We start from the raw sequence: 16523 nt of genomic DNA, 5'->3' as shown, positions 1-16523 counted from the left end.
TACAGCACTAGTGAAACCAGGAAACGTTCTTGCAGATCCTATCAAAGAATAATTGATTTCAAGACTAGCATATTGTAAAAACAAATATATCTGGTTATTTGCTTTATGACATTCAGGATGTTGTGTATCTCACTTTTTCTTGTCTTTGCTGCCATGTTGTTCACCATTTCCAGCATGTTAAATGTTCCCAGCAGTGTAATAAGTGAATATTTTCATTCAGGCGGTCATGGCTACATCCAGAGAAAAGTATATTATGTAAATACTATTTCTCCTCTAGTCTAAACTAGGTATACCAATAAATACTTTAAAATCATGCAAAAAGGTTAGTAAGCACGTATAAATACTGATCTGGGGGTATGTGGACCCACTATGCTGCTCCGCCGTAGCAGAGAGGCAGCTGGCCAAGTCACAGTCTATGCAAAAGTGTATACAAGTTCGTAGCATAAGGGTACCTGAGATAGTCCAGATGGTGGCAGGGATTCTGGCACTAGATGCGGCCGGTTGCGCCAGAGTGGCGGATGGTATCAGGAGTGTCAGATGAAACCAGACGTGGTGTATACCAGTCGGCATGGCAGGTTGCGCCAGACATGGCAGATGATACCCAGGAGTGGTCTATAACAGCAGGTGGCACAACACGGCTCCAATACTAAACAGGCTCTGGAACAAGACACAGCACGGCATACAGGATACAGGTAGCAGGGCACAGGAACACTGGGAGAAGGAAAATACTAAGGGACCATTTGCAATACGAACATGGGAAAACTACAACAACACTCAGGCAAGGAGTTGAAGGGCAGGGCCCTTTTATAGTCCAGGGTGATCTGGGAAATAATTAATTAAATAATTACATATGCGCGCTGGCCCTTTAAGGCCGGGAACCAGTGCGCGCACGCCCCCCCCCCCTTGTGTCCATTGCAGGACATAGTGGGCAGATGCGCTGACGTGTCTGGGAAAGGAGATGTCGGCCACAGAGACGAGGTCTGCGGTCTGCAGGTAAGGGAAGGCTGCGGTCCGTGACTGCGGCAATTACATATACCTCCACTTTATTTGTCTTTCTTTTAAGCAAGGTCACCATGGCAACATAGGGTTACCTGTGAGTCACAACGTTAGTGATTTCCTATGGGTAGAAAAGTTGTGCGACATCGCATGTTGTTCGTAACAAGACGCCCATTGGGAAACATTGAGGTTGCAAGTTGCGGTAATGCTGTGATTATACTGTGAATATTGTTGTTTTTTTTTTAGTTAGCAACGGATGAAACATGAATAAATATGTGATGATGTTAATGATGTTGTCATCCATCGCATCACATTTTGCTAACGATGCCCCCTTGAATTCAATGTAAAAAACTATGGACAGAACAAAGATTAGTTTTTTCCACATTTAACTTAATGGGACAACATTCATTTTGTGCTTATTAAGCTCAATGGGAAGATGGTTAAAAAGAGAAATTACAGTAAAGGCCATTTGTCGCCTCTATTCTTGCATTGTTTTCAATATTAATACAAGACGGTGAAATACGTTTTTGCGCAGGACAGAAAGACACTGCAGGCAACATTCTTATGTTTTCCCATCCCGTTCAAACCAAAAGGATTATATTTGACATCTGTTTCCAAATATCTTTTTTCACGAAGTACAGTAAAAAATTGTGTAGTACCGTGTTAGCCAGAGACAATATGAAATGTTAAATACTTTTGTGTCAAAAAAGACAAAAGTATAATAGGTATGATACCTTTATTGGCTAACCATAAAAGTTCTATATGCGGCTTTCAGAGCGCACAGGCTCCTTCTTCAGGCAGTTTACAAATGAATGACTTAGAAAAAAGCACAACATTTAGATGTTACACAAAGACAATTAGTACATGAGGTGATACATCATTAAGATAAGCCGGGGCAATAAAACTGAGGTTATAGGGGGGATGACTTAGGAGTTAAGGCATCTGGAGTCAGTCTGATGGGGGACGTGACGTGTGTCCATGTAGTGGCTAATAAATCCTGGTGTTAGATTGAGGCCTTGTGTCAATGACTGGAATTTTATCATCATCTTGAATTCCCAAATTTTTCTTTCTCTGTTGTTTTTAAAATGACCCTTCAGAATGAGTACCTTTAAATCTGCCAAACTGTGGTCTGGTCCAGAGAAGTGTTTTCCCACGGGTGATCTACCTCCTGTTTTATTGTATGTCTGTGAAGATTCATCCTGGTTTGTAGTTTTTGTATTGTTTCTCCAATGTAGATTCCTTTATTGATGCACCTTGTACATAGGATCATGTACACTACATTGGAGGATGTACAGGAGAACGTGCCAGTGATTTTATAGTCCTGCTGCGTGTTTGGTATCTGGATGGTGTTTGATGACCAGATGTTGGTACAGGTCTTGCATTTTCTACTGTTGCAAGGAAAAGTGCCAGTCTCTGTTGGTGGTGAGAGGGCACTTCTGACCAGGGGCAGATTTAAAGGTACTCATTCTGAAGGGTCATTTTAAAAACAACAGAGAAAGAAAAATTTGGGAATTCAAGATGATGATAAAATTCCAGTCATTGACACAAGGCCTCAATCTAACACCAGGATTTATGAGCCACTACATGGACACACGTCACGTCCCCCATCAGACTGACTCCAGATGCCTTAACTCCTAAGTCATCACCCCTATAACCTCAGTTTTATGGCTCCGGCTTATCTTAATGATGTATCACCTCATGTACTAATTGTCTTTGTGTAACATCTAAATGTTGTGCTTTTTTCTAAGTCATTCATTTGTAAACTGCCTGAAGAAGGAGCCTGTGCGCTCTGAAAGCCGCATATAGAACTTTTATGGTTAGCCAATAAAGGTATCATACCTATTATACTTTTGTCTTTTTTGACACAAAAGTATTTAACATTTCAAATATCTTTTGAAATTGAAAAATGTATTAAATTTGAACAGAATTAGCAGAAGATACAGTTTCCGGTAGATTTAATATAATAGTGATACTGCAGGATATTATACACATGGCATGGTACAACCGGTATACCCCAGAAATAAAGTATGATTGAATTAGGATATATTTGTTATATTTTGCGGCTACAACTTGGAAGTCTAAGCTTCTTTAGTTGCTTGCATTGATGTAAATCTTCACTTCCTATTTAGGTTTCCGATTTAATATAAAAACAGACACTACATTTTGCTATGCACATAATAGCATACATCAAATAATACAACCGGTTTGCTTGCACAAATAAGGATGAAAAATTATGGATTCAATAACCCGAAAAAGCAAAATTGCAAAACATCCCACCAGTCCACCATCCGTAGACCTCTGACCTACATTTCTAGAAAACATGAATTAAAAATGAGCTCATTCAATTTTAATTGAGTGGTGAATATAGAAAATAATTTTATTGTAAAAAAAAGCTTGTCTTATTTGAAATTTCAGTAAACTAAGATCTTTTCAACACCTTACATATTCCCTAATAGAGAAAAGGAGAAGCAATATTTACATTTAAGAAAACTTGTCTATAGAGACAGGCCATATTATTGTAATTTGACGAATATTTTCCGGGATTATACCTTCCAAATGCTAATGTTAACAAGCTCAGAATTCTTTATAATTGCGTGTTTCATGCCAAAATATGATCTGCAAAATTCCTGTTTACCTGACATATGATATTAACACCATAGCACATACCAGTGTGCAAAATGTGTTGTATTTTACAGTAAATCCACCCTACATCTTACAGCCCCTTATTTTCTGTTTTATTTCTCTCTGAGCATCAACTCACTAAATTTTTCTGTCCTATTTAAGTCCTCTTCAACCCTTGGTCTTTTATCCTGACCCTAATACAGACCCTAACACTCTTGGCAAAACCTATTACTCTATCTATATTGCAGAGCCTCGCTCTATACTGCTGTTTTCCTCTTGGATCTTGTGCACATTCCCTATAAAGAAAGTGTCTCATGCTTGCAGATTCTCATCAATGAAATGTCATCAACATCCTCATTCACACAACACAGAAAAATAAAACTCCTCAAAGTAATCGAAGAAATAGTGTCCAAGCAACCTACAGGAACACATCCATTTAAAAAAGATTAGACATACCATGTACCCTATTCTATTAATTCCCTTTATAATCCTTATGCTCTTTTTAGACAAAACCATATATTTAAATTTTTCCACTTGTAGTCCTTGCAGATTAGATAATTGAATATAGCAGTGTCCTTTGGCAAACTGAGTGATCTGGGCCTCTTATGAATCCTTAGAGGCATAAATACACATGGGTTGGGTTAACAAATTCCATTAGAGGAGCACATCATTGCAGGCTTTGCAATAAAATGTTGTCAGTGCTGTAACTGACTATGGCCATAAGCCCATTGGTAGTGTGCAGATACCCATATGGTCAGTCTGCCCTTTCTTGACTACCAAATCACCTTATGCTACCATTGACTTGGTTAAACATTATACACCGATTTCTCCCAGAAACCCATTGTCTTCTTCAGAACTAAGATAATAAAACCAGACCAGAAGATAATTGTACATCGCTGGCAGTATTAAGGTCCTCTTAGGGTATGTGCACACACACTAATTATGTCCGTAATTGACGGACGTATTTCGGCCGCAAGTCCCGGACCGAACACAGTGCAGGGAGTACATAACTATGATGCTGTGTTAAGTACACAGTACATAACTATGATGCTAGGAGTCCCTGCCTCTCTGCAGGACAACTGTCCCGTACTGTAATCATGTTTTCAGTACGGGACAGCAGTTCCATGGAGTAGCAGGGACTCCTAGCATCGTACATAAGTATGATGCTAGGAGCCCGGCTCCCTGCACTGTGTTCGGTCCGGTACTTGCGGCCGAAATACGTCCGTATATTACGGACGTAATTAGTGTGTGTGCACATACCCTTACACGGCCCGATATGGGCCGTCAAAACGAGTGCCGATTAACAAGGCAGCTCATTAATCGGCATTTGTCTGCTCCTATCACAAGGAGCTATTATCAGTAATGTATGGGGCGAGCGCTCGTTACTAGGATCGCTCATCCCCTAACATTTCTATCATGTCGGCAGCACATCTCCCCGTTTCCACATGGAGCTGTGCTGCCGGCATCGATAATATTTCTTGCTGCATAAACCATACTAACAGCCGATGAACGAGCGTTTGCTCTTTCTTTGGCTGATTGTTGCCCTGTTTACACATTCACATTCACCCCATTCACATGTATTGTAAACTGTAGTGGATTTTCGAAATGCAATCCAAACTGAAAATTTGTAGAGAATCCTTTGCAGACAATGACTGCCTGAAGTCTGGAACCCATGGACATCACCAAACGCTGGGTTTCCTCCTTTGTGGTGCTTTGCCAGGCCTTTACTGCAGCTGTCTTCAGTTGTTGCTTGTTTGTGAGTCTTTCTGCCTTATCGTTTGTCTTAACCCCCTCTTAATCCCGACGCTCATAACTCTTTTATTTTTTGTACGACGTAGTTGTATGAGACTTTGTTTTTTGCGGGACGAGTTTACTTTATGTAGGTACCATTTTGTGCTACAAATACATTATCGTTTAATTTCTATAAATTTTTATTTTGGCGAAAATGCAGAAAAAAAGCAGTTCCACAGCAGTTTTAATATATTTTTTTTAAACCATACACTGATCATCATAAATAATGTTATACATTTGTTGTACAGGTTGTTATGGTCGTGGCGATACCAAATATGTATATATTATTTCATGTTTTGGGACTTATATTTTAAAAAGTTTATTTATTATAAAAAAAATGTGTGTTTCTGTGTATTTTTTTAACTTTTTATTTATTTATTTATCATTATTTTTTTTTACATACATTTAACTTTTATTTTTAATCCCATAAAGGGATTTATCATTTTGATTTTGATTTTGTAACTGTAATGTACTGGCATAGATCTATATGCCAGTACATTAGCCTTTGTACTGATTGTACACAGGCAGTTGTTAGGGCATACCTCAGTATGCCCTAACAACAGGAAATAAGTTCAGACAGCCCTGGGGTCCTTCAATGGACCCTGGGTTGTCTGGCCATACAAGTTATGGGCTTTGATCGCGTCACAGTTATCTTTTGTGACTCGATCAAAGTGCAGTCCCCCCTCCTTGAACGCCGCAATCAGCTTTTATCGGCATTCGGCTTAACGGCGGAGAGAATATGTTTCTCTTCTCTCCGCTGTCAGAGCGGGGCCATGGCTGTGTATTACAGCCGTTGCCCCGCTCTCGATCGTGCGCATGGACGGCTTTCACACAGGACGAGAATGCTCGTCCTAATGGGCCAAGTACTCGCCACTCAGTACGAGCATTCTCGTCCTGTGTCGGCAACCAGTTAAACAAGTGAAATGCATGCTTGATCAGTTGAGATCTGGTGATTGACTTGGCCATTGCAGAATATTCCACTTCTTTGCCTTAAAAGACTCCTGGGTTGCTTTCGCAGTATGTTGTGGGTCATTGTCGATCTGTACTGTGAAGCGACGTCCAATCAACCTTGCTGCATTTGGTTGATTCTGAGCAGAAAGTAAATCCCTGAACACTTCAGAATTCATCCAGCAGCTTCTGTCTTCAGTCACATCATCAATAAACACTACTGACCAAGTGCCTTTGGCACCCATGCAGGCCCATGCCATCACACTGCCTCCACCATGTTTTACAGAGGATGTGGTGTGCTATGGATCATGAGCCATTCCAAGCCTTCTCCATACTTTCTTCCTCCCATCATTCCGGTACAGGTTGAGCTTAGTTTCATCTGTCCAAAGAATGCTTTTCCAGAACTGGGCTGGCTTCTTTAGATGTTGTTTGGCAAAGTCTAATCTGGCCTTTCTATTTTTGGGGCAAATTAATGGTCTGCACCTTGTAGTGAAACCTCTGTATTTGCTCTCATGAAGTCTCCTCTGTATGGTGGACTTAGATACTGATACACCTACTTCCAGGAGAGTGTTCTTCACTTGGGTAAATGTGGAGGGGTTTTTCTTTACCATGGAAAGGATTCTGTGATCATCCACCACTGTTGTCTTCCGTGGACGTCCAGGCCTTTTGGAGTTCACGAGATCACCAGTGCGCTATTTTTTTTTTCAAGAATGTACCAAACTGTTGATTTGGCCACTCCTAACATTTGTCTTATCTCTCTGATGGAGTTCTTAATTTTTGTCAGCCTAACGATGGTCTGTTTGACTTGCATTGAGAACTCCTTTGACCTCATGTTGTGGGATACAGCTCGTCCTGCAAAAATGAAGCCCTCATATGCTTATGGAATCAACTCCAGACCATTTGCCTGCTTAATTGATGATGGATTAATGAGGGAATAGCCCATGCAGCCCACTAAATAGCTTTTTTAGATAATTATCCAATTACCTTTGATCCCTTGAAAAAGAGGCAGCTACATATTAAAGAGCTGTAATTCCTAAACCCTTCCTCCAAATTAGAATGTGAATACCCTCAAATTAAAGCTGAGAGTCTGCACTTTAAGCCCATATTGATTATATAACTGTATATTCAATATGTTTTGGCAAACAGATACAACTTGTGTCACTGTCCAAATAATTCTGAACTTAACTGTATATGATAAAGACACCAATCTGGTGCCGCAACACTTTGGGCCAAAATTACTAAGACTGGCGTTTTATAGGTGCATGTCTCCTAACAGATTTGTTGCATTTTCTGTTGTCTGTACATCGAAAAGGAAAATCAATGAGCTGTCATAGTTTTCCCCCATACTTTAAACCAGTTTCTGGTGTAAATTATAGTAAATATGTCATGCCGCGGATAGCCCCGACCATTCCACTAAGCTCCACCCACTTTTGAGGTGTGGTTTGCAGTGTAAATTCATCAAATGCCCCAGAGAAGTTGGTATAAAAAATATTATAAACTCCCCCCAGAGTATTTATCAAAAAAATAATCGAAATAAATCCAAGGACTACTGGCCTTATTCTGCAGCGCTCATCATGTGTTTACTTGCTACTTGTGATATCAGGTTATATTCACACAGTGCGGTAAAAATCACGGCAAAAAAACTTGATTTGACTGCACTTTATGATATAGCCTAACAGTCAAGGTTTTTTTTATGTTTTGTACCTTTATTTGGTACAATTTTCAGAATCGCTGCAAAAAGGCACAGATTTGTTGCGATTTTCATAATAGTGCCAAAAAACTAGAGAAAACAAAGAAAAAACTTGAATGTATCGTACAAGAGGGGTTAGGCTGTGTTCACACAGAGTTTTTTGCAGGAGGAAAATTCCTCCTGCAAAAACTGCTCCAGACGTTTTTTACACAGTAGTTTGACAAAAACTCATCAAAACACTCGTCAAGGTGTTTTTTACCTTTTCTGACTGATTGAAATGGGGTTTTGGAGGCGGCAACCGCCTCAAGATGGGTCATGTTGCTTCTTTTTACCACAACGCGTTTTTTTTACTCGCGGTAAAAAAAACTCGTCCAACTCCCATTTAAATCAATGGGAGGCATATTCAGGCGTTTTTTGACGAGTTTTTCGGAGCGGTTTCCGTGCCAAAAAACTCGTCAAAAAGACATGTGGAGGAGGATGAAGGTGGGAAAAGCACTTATCAGTCTGCAGGGTCCAGCCGACTCTGTACAAGAACCTGACTGGTGTGCGGACTTTCTCTCTTTTATGGAGCTGCTGCCTTGTGAAGCATCTTGACGTAAGTTACCACAAAAATGATGTGGTGCGGTGGCAACTGTGACCGATGTGACCTTTATTGCTACACCACTAAAGTAACAACAAAATCAAATTGAATTTTGGTTTTAAACCAAAGACATAAAATAAGTTATTAACCCCTTCCCAACATTTGACATATACTTACGTCATAGCTGGGAAGGGAGAGTATGCCTGTGAGCCCGCTCCATTCTACGCGGGTGTCGCCTGTATGATACAGCCGACACACTTCACTGTAAGGGTATGTTCACACGCAGTGAGCAAAAACGTCTGAAAATACGGATTTTCAGAAGTTTTTTTAACAACTCGCGTTTTTCGAGGCGTTTTTTACGGCCGTTTTTGGAGCTGTTTTTCAATGGAGTCAATGAAAAACGCCTACAAAATCGTCCCAAGAAGTGTCCTGCACTTCTTTTGATGAGCCGTCATTTTACGCGCTGTATTTTGACAGCGACACATAAAATAAAGGCTCGTGTGAACAGAACATTGTAAAACCCATTGCAGGCAATGGGCAGATGTTTGTAGGTGTATTAGGGGCGTTTTTTCAGGCGTAATTCGAGGCGTAAAACATCCGAATTACGTCTGAAACCACTGCGTGTGAACATACCCTAACGAGTGATGACCCGCTCGTTTAACACCTGAGATGCTGTGGTCAATAGCGACTGTGGCATCTAAGTCGTTAGAAAGAGGGTGCGTTCCCCCCTGACATCCCATCACCCCCCACGACGCAATCACCCTCATACTGCTGAATCGACTAAATAATGTTTTTTTAACAATTATGTTTTTCCTTGTAAAAGTAGTAAGGCATAAAAAAACAAACCAATATAAATTATTTCCATAATTGTAATGACCCCTAGAAGAAAGTTAACATGTCGTTTTTATTGCATGGTGAAGCCCAAAAAAGAATGGAGGAATTGCTTTTTTTTCCCATTCCACTCTACAAAGATTTTTTTTCAGTTTCCCAGTACATTACATGGTACAATAAATGGTGCCATGAAAAAATAAAACTCGTCCTTCAAAAATTAAGCCCTCATATGCTTTTATCGCAGACAGATAATTTATAAAGTTATAGCTTTAGGAAGGTGGGGAAGGAAAAACGAAAAAGAAGTTTGAAAAATGGCTGCGTCAGGAAGGGGTTAAGCTAATCTTATTTTAAAGGGGTTTTCCGAGTTTAAACTTTTATGTGTCCGTGCTTTTAACCTTGGAATGTTATTACATTTGTAATGCACTTACTGTATCAAAATTGGCCCCATTTCCCGATGCTGCCATGGGGCACATGACTAGTGACGTCACTCTCCTTGCCCACTGCTTTTACCATCCGTATATCTATCACGTGGTCAAACTGTTAAAAGTTTCTGCCTGGTACACGGCATGTCACTAGTGACGTGCCCTGTATGGGCTGTTCTGTTATACAGCTAGGAACGTGCATGTGTGGTCCCTGCTGTTCTCTCGCCTGTTCTCCCCGTGTTATCAGTAACATCTGAATTACCTGTCAAATATGCAAATTTCGCTGCAGATTTGTTGCGTAAGACGGGCGTTTCATTAGGTGCATGTCTCCACAAATTGCAGAAGAGGGATCAAAAGACAGAGAAGGAAAACGCAAAGTAAATTTATTTGTTCATAGGGCAGTTTCTTTTCAGCAGTTAAGAGTATGCTGAGCTTTTTGGAAAAACATTTAATAGTAGAACATCCCCTTAAGGGCAAAGCCCCACATGGCGGAATTGCTCTGGACACTCCGCAGCGTTAATCCGCAGCGGACCCGTTTTTCCATTGCCTTCCACTGCATTTTAGTAGTGTTCGTTTAGACGATGCGGAAAATTGCACTGCGGAGCATAGGCTGCGGTGCATAATTTGGTGTCCGCAGCATACAATGGTTGTTGCGGACGTGTGGCGGACTGGTTTAGGACTCATTGCAGAAGTTCTCCATTGACTTCAATGGAGATTCTAAATTCCGCAATGAAGTCCGCAGATGTCATGTACATGTTATGTGTGCTGCGGAGCATATTGGTTTTTTAACATGACATTTCTTCATTCTGGCTGGACCTATGTGTATTTCTAGGTCTACAGCCAGACTGAGGAAGTCAATGGGGCTTCCGTAATTACGGGTGACTACGTGTGTGCACCCATTATTACGGGTGACTACGTGTGTGCACCCATAATTACGGGTGACTACGTGTGTGTGCACCCGTAATTACGGGTGACTACGTGTGTGCACCCGTAATTATGGGAGAATTGCTAGGCGACGTCAGTAAATAGTCACTGTCCATGGTGCTGAAAGAGTTAAGCGATCGGCAGTAACTGCTTCAGCACCCTGGACAGTGACTACCGATCACAATATACATCAACCTGTAAAAAAAATAGAAGTTCATACTTACCGAGAACTCCCTGCTTCTTTCTCCAGTGACGGCTGCAGCCAATCACAGGCTGCAGCGGTCACATGGACTGCCGCGTCATCCAGGGAGGTCGGGCTGGATGCCGAAAGAGGGACGCGTCACCAAGACAACGGCCGGTAAGTATGGGAAAGTGCTGTCCCTTCTCTCTATCCTGCACTGATAGAGAGAAGGGAAGTACTTTCACCTCAATACGCAACGGCCAGTCCGCATCAATTTACTGCACATTTTGGGCAGATCCGCAACAGAATCTGCAACGCAGATTCTGTGCGGCATTGATGCGGACAGTTGCGGAAGAAATCCGCCACGTGGGGCCATGCCCTAAGGGTATGTTCACACACTAGACTAAAAATTTCTTAAAATACAGAGCTGTTTTCAAGGGAAAACAGCTCCTAATTTTCAGATGTTTTTTAAGCCACTCGCGATTTTCGCTGTGTTTTTCGCTGCTTTTTTTACGGCTGTTTTTGGAGCTGTTTTCAATAGGGGTTTGTTCACACAGCCTATTTTTGGCAGTTTTTCGGGCCGCAAACGGCCGAAAAACGACCGAAAAACGGCCGAAAAGTCAGAAGCAGAACGCCTCCAAACATCTGCCCATTGCAATGGGAAAAACAGCGTTCTGTTTTTTTTTTAAAACGGCCGCGTAAAAAAACGGCCGCGAAAAAGAAGTGCAGGTCACTTCTTGGGACGTTTCTGGAGCTGTTTTTCATAGACTCTATTGAAAACCGCTCCAAAAACGGCAGTAAAAAAACGCAGCGAAAAACGCGAGTGGCTTAAAAACATCTGAAAATCAGGAGCTGTTTTCCCTTGAAAACAGCTCCGTATTTTCAGACGTTTTGGGGTTTGTGTGTGAACATACCCTAGATTCTATGAAAAACAGCTCCAAAAACGTCCCAAGAAGTGACATGCACTTCTTTTTCGCGGCCGTTTTTTTACGTGGCCGTTTTTCAAAACGGCCGTGTAAAATATGGCCCATTGGAACAGAACACCATTTTTTCCATTGCAATCAAAGGGCAGATGTTTGGAGGCGTTCTTCTTACGATTTTTTGGCCATTTTTTTGGTGTTTACGGGCCGATAAACGTCCGAAAATAGGCCGTCTGAACATATCCTTAAACTAAGGCCGGATTTACATGAGCGTGTGCGTTTTGCGCGCGCAAAAAACGCGGCGTCTTGCGCAAGCAAAAGATACTTAACAGCTCCGTGTGTCATCACCATATGATTCGTGGCTGCGTGATTTTCGCGCACCCGCCATCATTATAACACTCTGTATGTTTGTAAACAGAAAAGCATGTGGTGCTTTTCTGTTTTCATTCATAGTTTTTACTGCTGTTGCGAGAGTCACGCGCGTCACACGGAAATGCTTCCGTGTGCTGCGTATGATTTTCACGCACCCATTGACTTCAATGGGTGCGTGATGCGCGATCAACGCACAAATATAGGACATGTCGTGAGTTTTACGCAACGGACACGCGCTGCGTGAAAATCACGGACTGTCTGCATGCCCCATAGACTAACATAGGTCCGAATCAGACACAAAGTTTAGATACAGTTTTTGTGGCAGTTTTGAGAAAATGGCAGGAGTGGATCCAAAAGGAAGGAAAATAATTTATTTTGTGTCCACTTCTGTGTTTGGCTCAAAACACTGTGCGAAAAACTCTACCAAAAACTGCATCAGATCTGTGTTTGTGATCCTGGCCTAATTCTTGTTCTCATCTGCCCCCGTTTGCCAGTTTGAATTATGGGCAGTTCACCAGAACTAAAGTTCCTCTCCCTGTGTTGCCCCATGTTCCAGGTATGTGTAAATCATAGGTGGGATTATCTCATGATCACTCCCCCTTCTCCTTCTTGCTGCTGTTAGTTGGGAACTCAAATGTTGAACTTGCGGACAGTATCCATTTAGATATCATCGGGACTAAAAGGTACTGACAGCTGAAAAATAATGATATTTGGATCATAGTAATATACAGTAAAACTAAAAGAAAAAAAAATTTAGACATTGCAGATATCACAGTGGACTTGCCACACATTTCAGTTTTTACATTGCAAAGGCTGAAATCCGCAGTGAAATTCCGCTGCTTCTCCGCAACATAATGTACAAGCTGCAGAGGGGAAATTCTGCACCGCAGCCTAAATTCCGCACAGTTATTTTCAACAACGTCTGAACTAAGTTTCCTAAAAATGTATAGAAATGGTTGCTGCAGAATTCTACTGCAGACTGTCCGCAGCGGAATTCAACAGCAATTCTGCCACATCTGAGCGTGGCCTTAAAGTCTATACATTCACACGACAGGGACAAATGGCTGTGTGACAGACGTCTTGTTTTAACAGCCATCACACGACCAATCTAGTTTTATGGCTGTATTGACACGCCCGTTTTTTAACAGCCCATGAACACTGTGTGGAGTTGTTCAGATGGCACTAGTTTTTCTTAGGTGCTCAGAATACGGCCCTAACCCAGTTGAAGAAATGGAAAGAATTGCATTCGGCACACTTTTCAAAGGTAAAGTGGAATTTTATTTTTACTTTTTTTTAAATGTCAGTGTCTATATGTGCAACGTTTCGGTCGTTAGACCTTCATCAAGGTACTGAGCTGTACTAGGGACTGTTTTAACGTAGCTGGTGCTCTGTAAATAATGGCGGCTTGCCGCTTTAAATGGCGCCATTTAAAACGGCAAGCCGCCATTATTTACAGAGCGCCAGCTACGTTAAAACAGTCCCCAGTACGGCTCAGTGCCCGATGAAGGTCTAACGAACGAAATGTTGCACATATGGCCACTGGCATTTCAAAAAAATCTAAATAAAAATCCACTTTACCTTTGAAAAGTGTGCCGAATACAATTCTTTCTATAGCCCATGAACACTGGCTGTCAAAAAATAGGACATGTCCTATTTTTGCCCGTTTTCACGGCCCGACGGCCCCTAGAGAACTCAATGGATCAGTTTTTAACAGCCATGTTTCAGGAATCAGTCCTTGTGATGGCCGTTAAAAACTTATCCTGGCCCTCACAAGAAAACTTCCCGGGCACAGCGCTACTTTTAGCGCTAAGTCCAGAGAAGCCCTTAACGTGATGTCAGGGCTTTCAACTATGGAGTCGCAACCTCTCTGGCCAGGAACTCCTGTCTAGTTGAAAGCACTTGATGTCACTGTCCAAATATGGACAGTAACGTCAGGGGCTCCTCCAAGAGTGCAATCCCTAGCACCTGCGCTATTTTCAGGGGGGTGTAGCTATCTACAGGGGGTGGTTCCATCTTAAAAGGGGTGTGGCACAATCTACATGGGCACTTTGGCACTATATGGTCACTATCTACAGGGGACACTGTGGTGCTATCTACATGGGCACTATGTGTGGTACTATCTATGTGGGTACTGACACTTTATATGTGAGCACTGACACTTTATATGTGGGCACTATGGCACTTTATATGTGGGCACTGTGGTACTATGTGAGCACTGGAACTATCTATTTGAGCACTATCTACAGTGGGCACTGTGGTCCTATCTACAGGGGCATTGCGGCACTATCTACATGGGCACTGTGGTGTTTTAAGGGGGTTGGGACAAAAAAAATCCCTGACAAATGAAACCCATCCATTTTTTTTACCGGTCATGAAAAATGGATGGCAAATAGATGTCAAATGACCAGTAAAACAGACAGACGGACTGGAAATGGGTGAAAATTTGGAAACACACTGGTGCAAAGTCATGTACATGTAGCCTTAATAGTTGTTTTTTTTAATCAATTAACAAAATGCAAAGTTAATGAATAGAAGAGAAATCTGAATCAAATCAATATTTGGTGTGACCAACCTTTGCCTCAATTCTTCCAGGTACACTTGCACACAGTTTTTGAAGGAACTTGGTGGGGAGGTTGTTCCAAACATCTTCGAGAACTAACCACAGATCTTCTGTGAATGTAGGCTTCCTCACATCCATCTGTCTCTTCATGTCATCCCAGACAGACCCGATGATAAGATCAGGGATCTGTGGGGGTCATATCATCACTTCCAGTGCTCCCTGTTCTTCTTTAAGCTGAAGACAGTTCTAATGACTGACAGTGGCTGTTTTGAGTTGCTGTCCTGCTGCAGAATAAATTTGGAGCCAATTAGACGCCTCCCTGATGGTATTGCATAATGGATATGTATCTGTCTTTATTTCTCACCATTGAGAACACCATTAATCCTGACCAAATCCCCAACTCCATTTGCTGAAATGTAGCCCCAAACTTGCAAAGAACCTCCACCATGCTTCATTGTTGCCTGCAGACACTCATTATTGTACCACTCTCCAGCCCTTTGGCAAACAAACTGCCTTCTGTCACAGCCAATTATTGCAAATTTTGAGTCATCAGTCCACTAGCACCTGCTGACATTTTTCTGCACCCCAATTCCTATGTTTTCGTGCATAGTTGAGTCGCTTGGCCCTGTTTCCACCTCAAAGGTATGGCTTTTTGGCCACAATTCTGCCGTGAAGACCACGTCTGGCCAGGCTTCTCCGAACAGTAGATGGGTGTACCTGGCTCCTACTGGTTTCTGCCAGTTCTGAGCTGGTGGCACTGCTGAACATCTGATTTTGAAGGGAAGTAAGCATGATGTGTCATTGATTTGCTGCACTAAGTTTTCTTGGCCGACCACTGGTTCTACGGTCCTCAACAATGGCCGGTTCTTTGTGCTTCTTTATAAGAGCTTGAACAGCACATCTTGAAACCCCAGTCTGCTCTGAAATCTTTGCCTGGCAGTGACCTTACTAATGCAGTATATCTACCTTGTATCTTGTTGCTGTGCTCAGTATTGTCATGGTGGACCTGTGAGATGAAACTGTCTTCCCCAACCTTACCTTTGTAGCAGAGTTTGGCTGTTTCTCACCCAGTTTTAATCCTCCTACACAGCTGTTTCTGTTACAGTTAATTTGACATACATATGAAAATGATGATCATTATCACCTGTTTGGTACATCATACACCTGACTATAATACTAGGAAATCCATGACTTTGTGCAAGTGTTCCTAGAAAAATTCATGCTGTTTTGAAGACAAAGGGTGCTCACACCAAGTCTTCTTGTATTTTGTTAAGTGATAAAAAAAAAAAAACTATTACCACTACCTATTTTTGAAAGCATTCATACTTTGCATAATTTTTCCACAACTGCCTAAAACATTTGCACAGAACTGTGCATATATAAATCTATATAGATATATATATATATTGAAATGAATGATGACGTGTTACATTTTCCACCATGTGCATCTCTATTACTGAATATTACATCTACACATTACGTTATCATCATGGCTTGCATTACATCTTTCCCTTACTCTTGTCTCTTTCCCTCCACCTATATTGTTTACTCCTTCTTGTCTTTGCATGCTGTGTAAACGAAAAACCTCACCTTCTTTTGTGCCGTAGTCAGAGCAACCTCACACAAAGGTAGCTGCTTATATGGCTATTGGGTGTCTTCTCAATGTACACACAGCCTCTCTTGTAA

General features: G+C 41.6%; 1 protein-coding gene across 11 annotated transcripts in view; it reads left to right on the top strand.

The window, feature by feature from the left end:
* The window catches only part of LINGO2 (leucine rich repeat and Ig domain containing 2), a 1254957-nt gene that overhangs the window by 1008833 nt on the left and 229601 nt on the right, over nucleotides 1-16523 (top strand). The gene's annotated exons all lie outside the window — the stretch shown is intronic.

The sequence above is a fragment of the Rhinoderma darwinii genome, chromosome 1, assembly GCF_050947455.1.
Source record: "Rhinoderma darwinii isolate aRhiDar2 chromosome 1, aRhiDar2.hap1, whole genome shotgun sequence".
In the NCBI taxonomy this organism is placed as follows: domain Eukaryota; kingdom Metazoa; phylum Chordata; class Amphibia; order Anura; family Rhinodermatidae; genus Rhinoderma; species Rhinoderma darwinii.
This window is presented reverse-complemented; position numbering and strand designations above follow the sequence as displayed.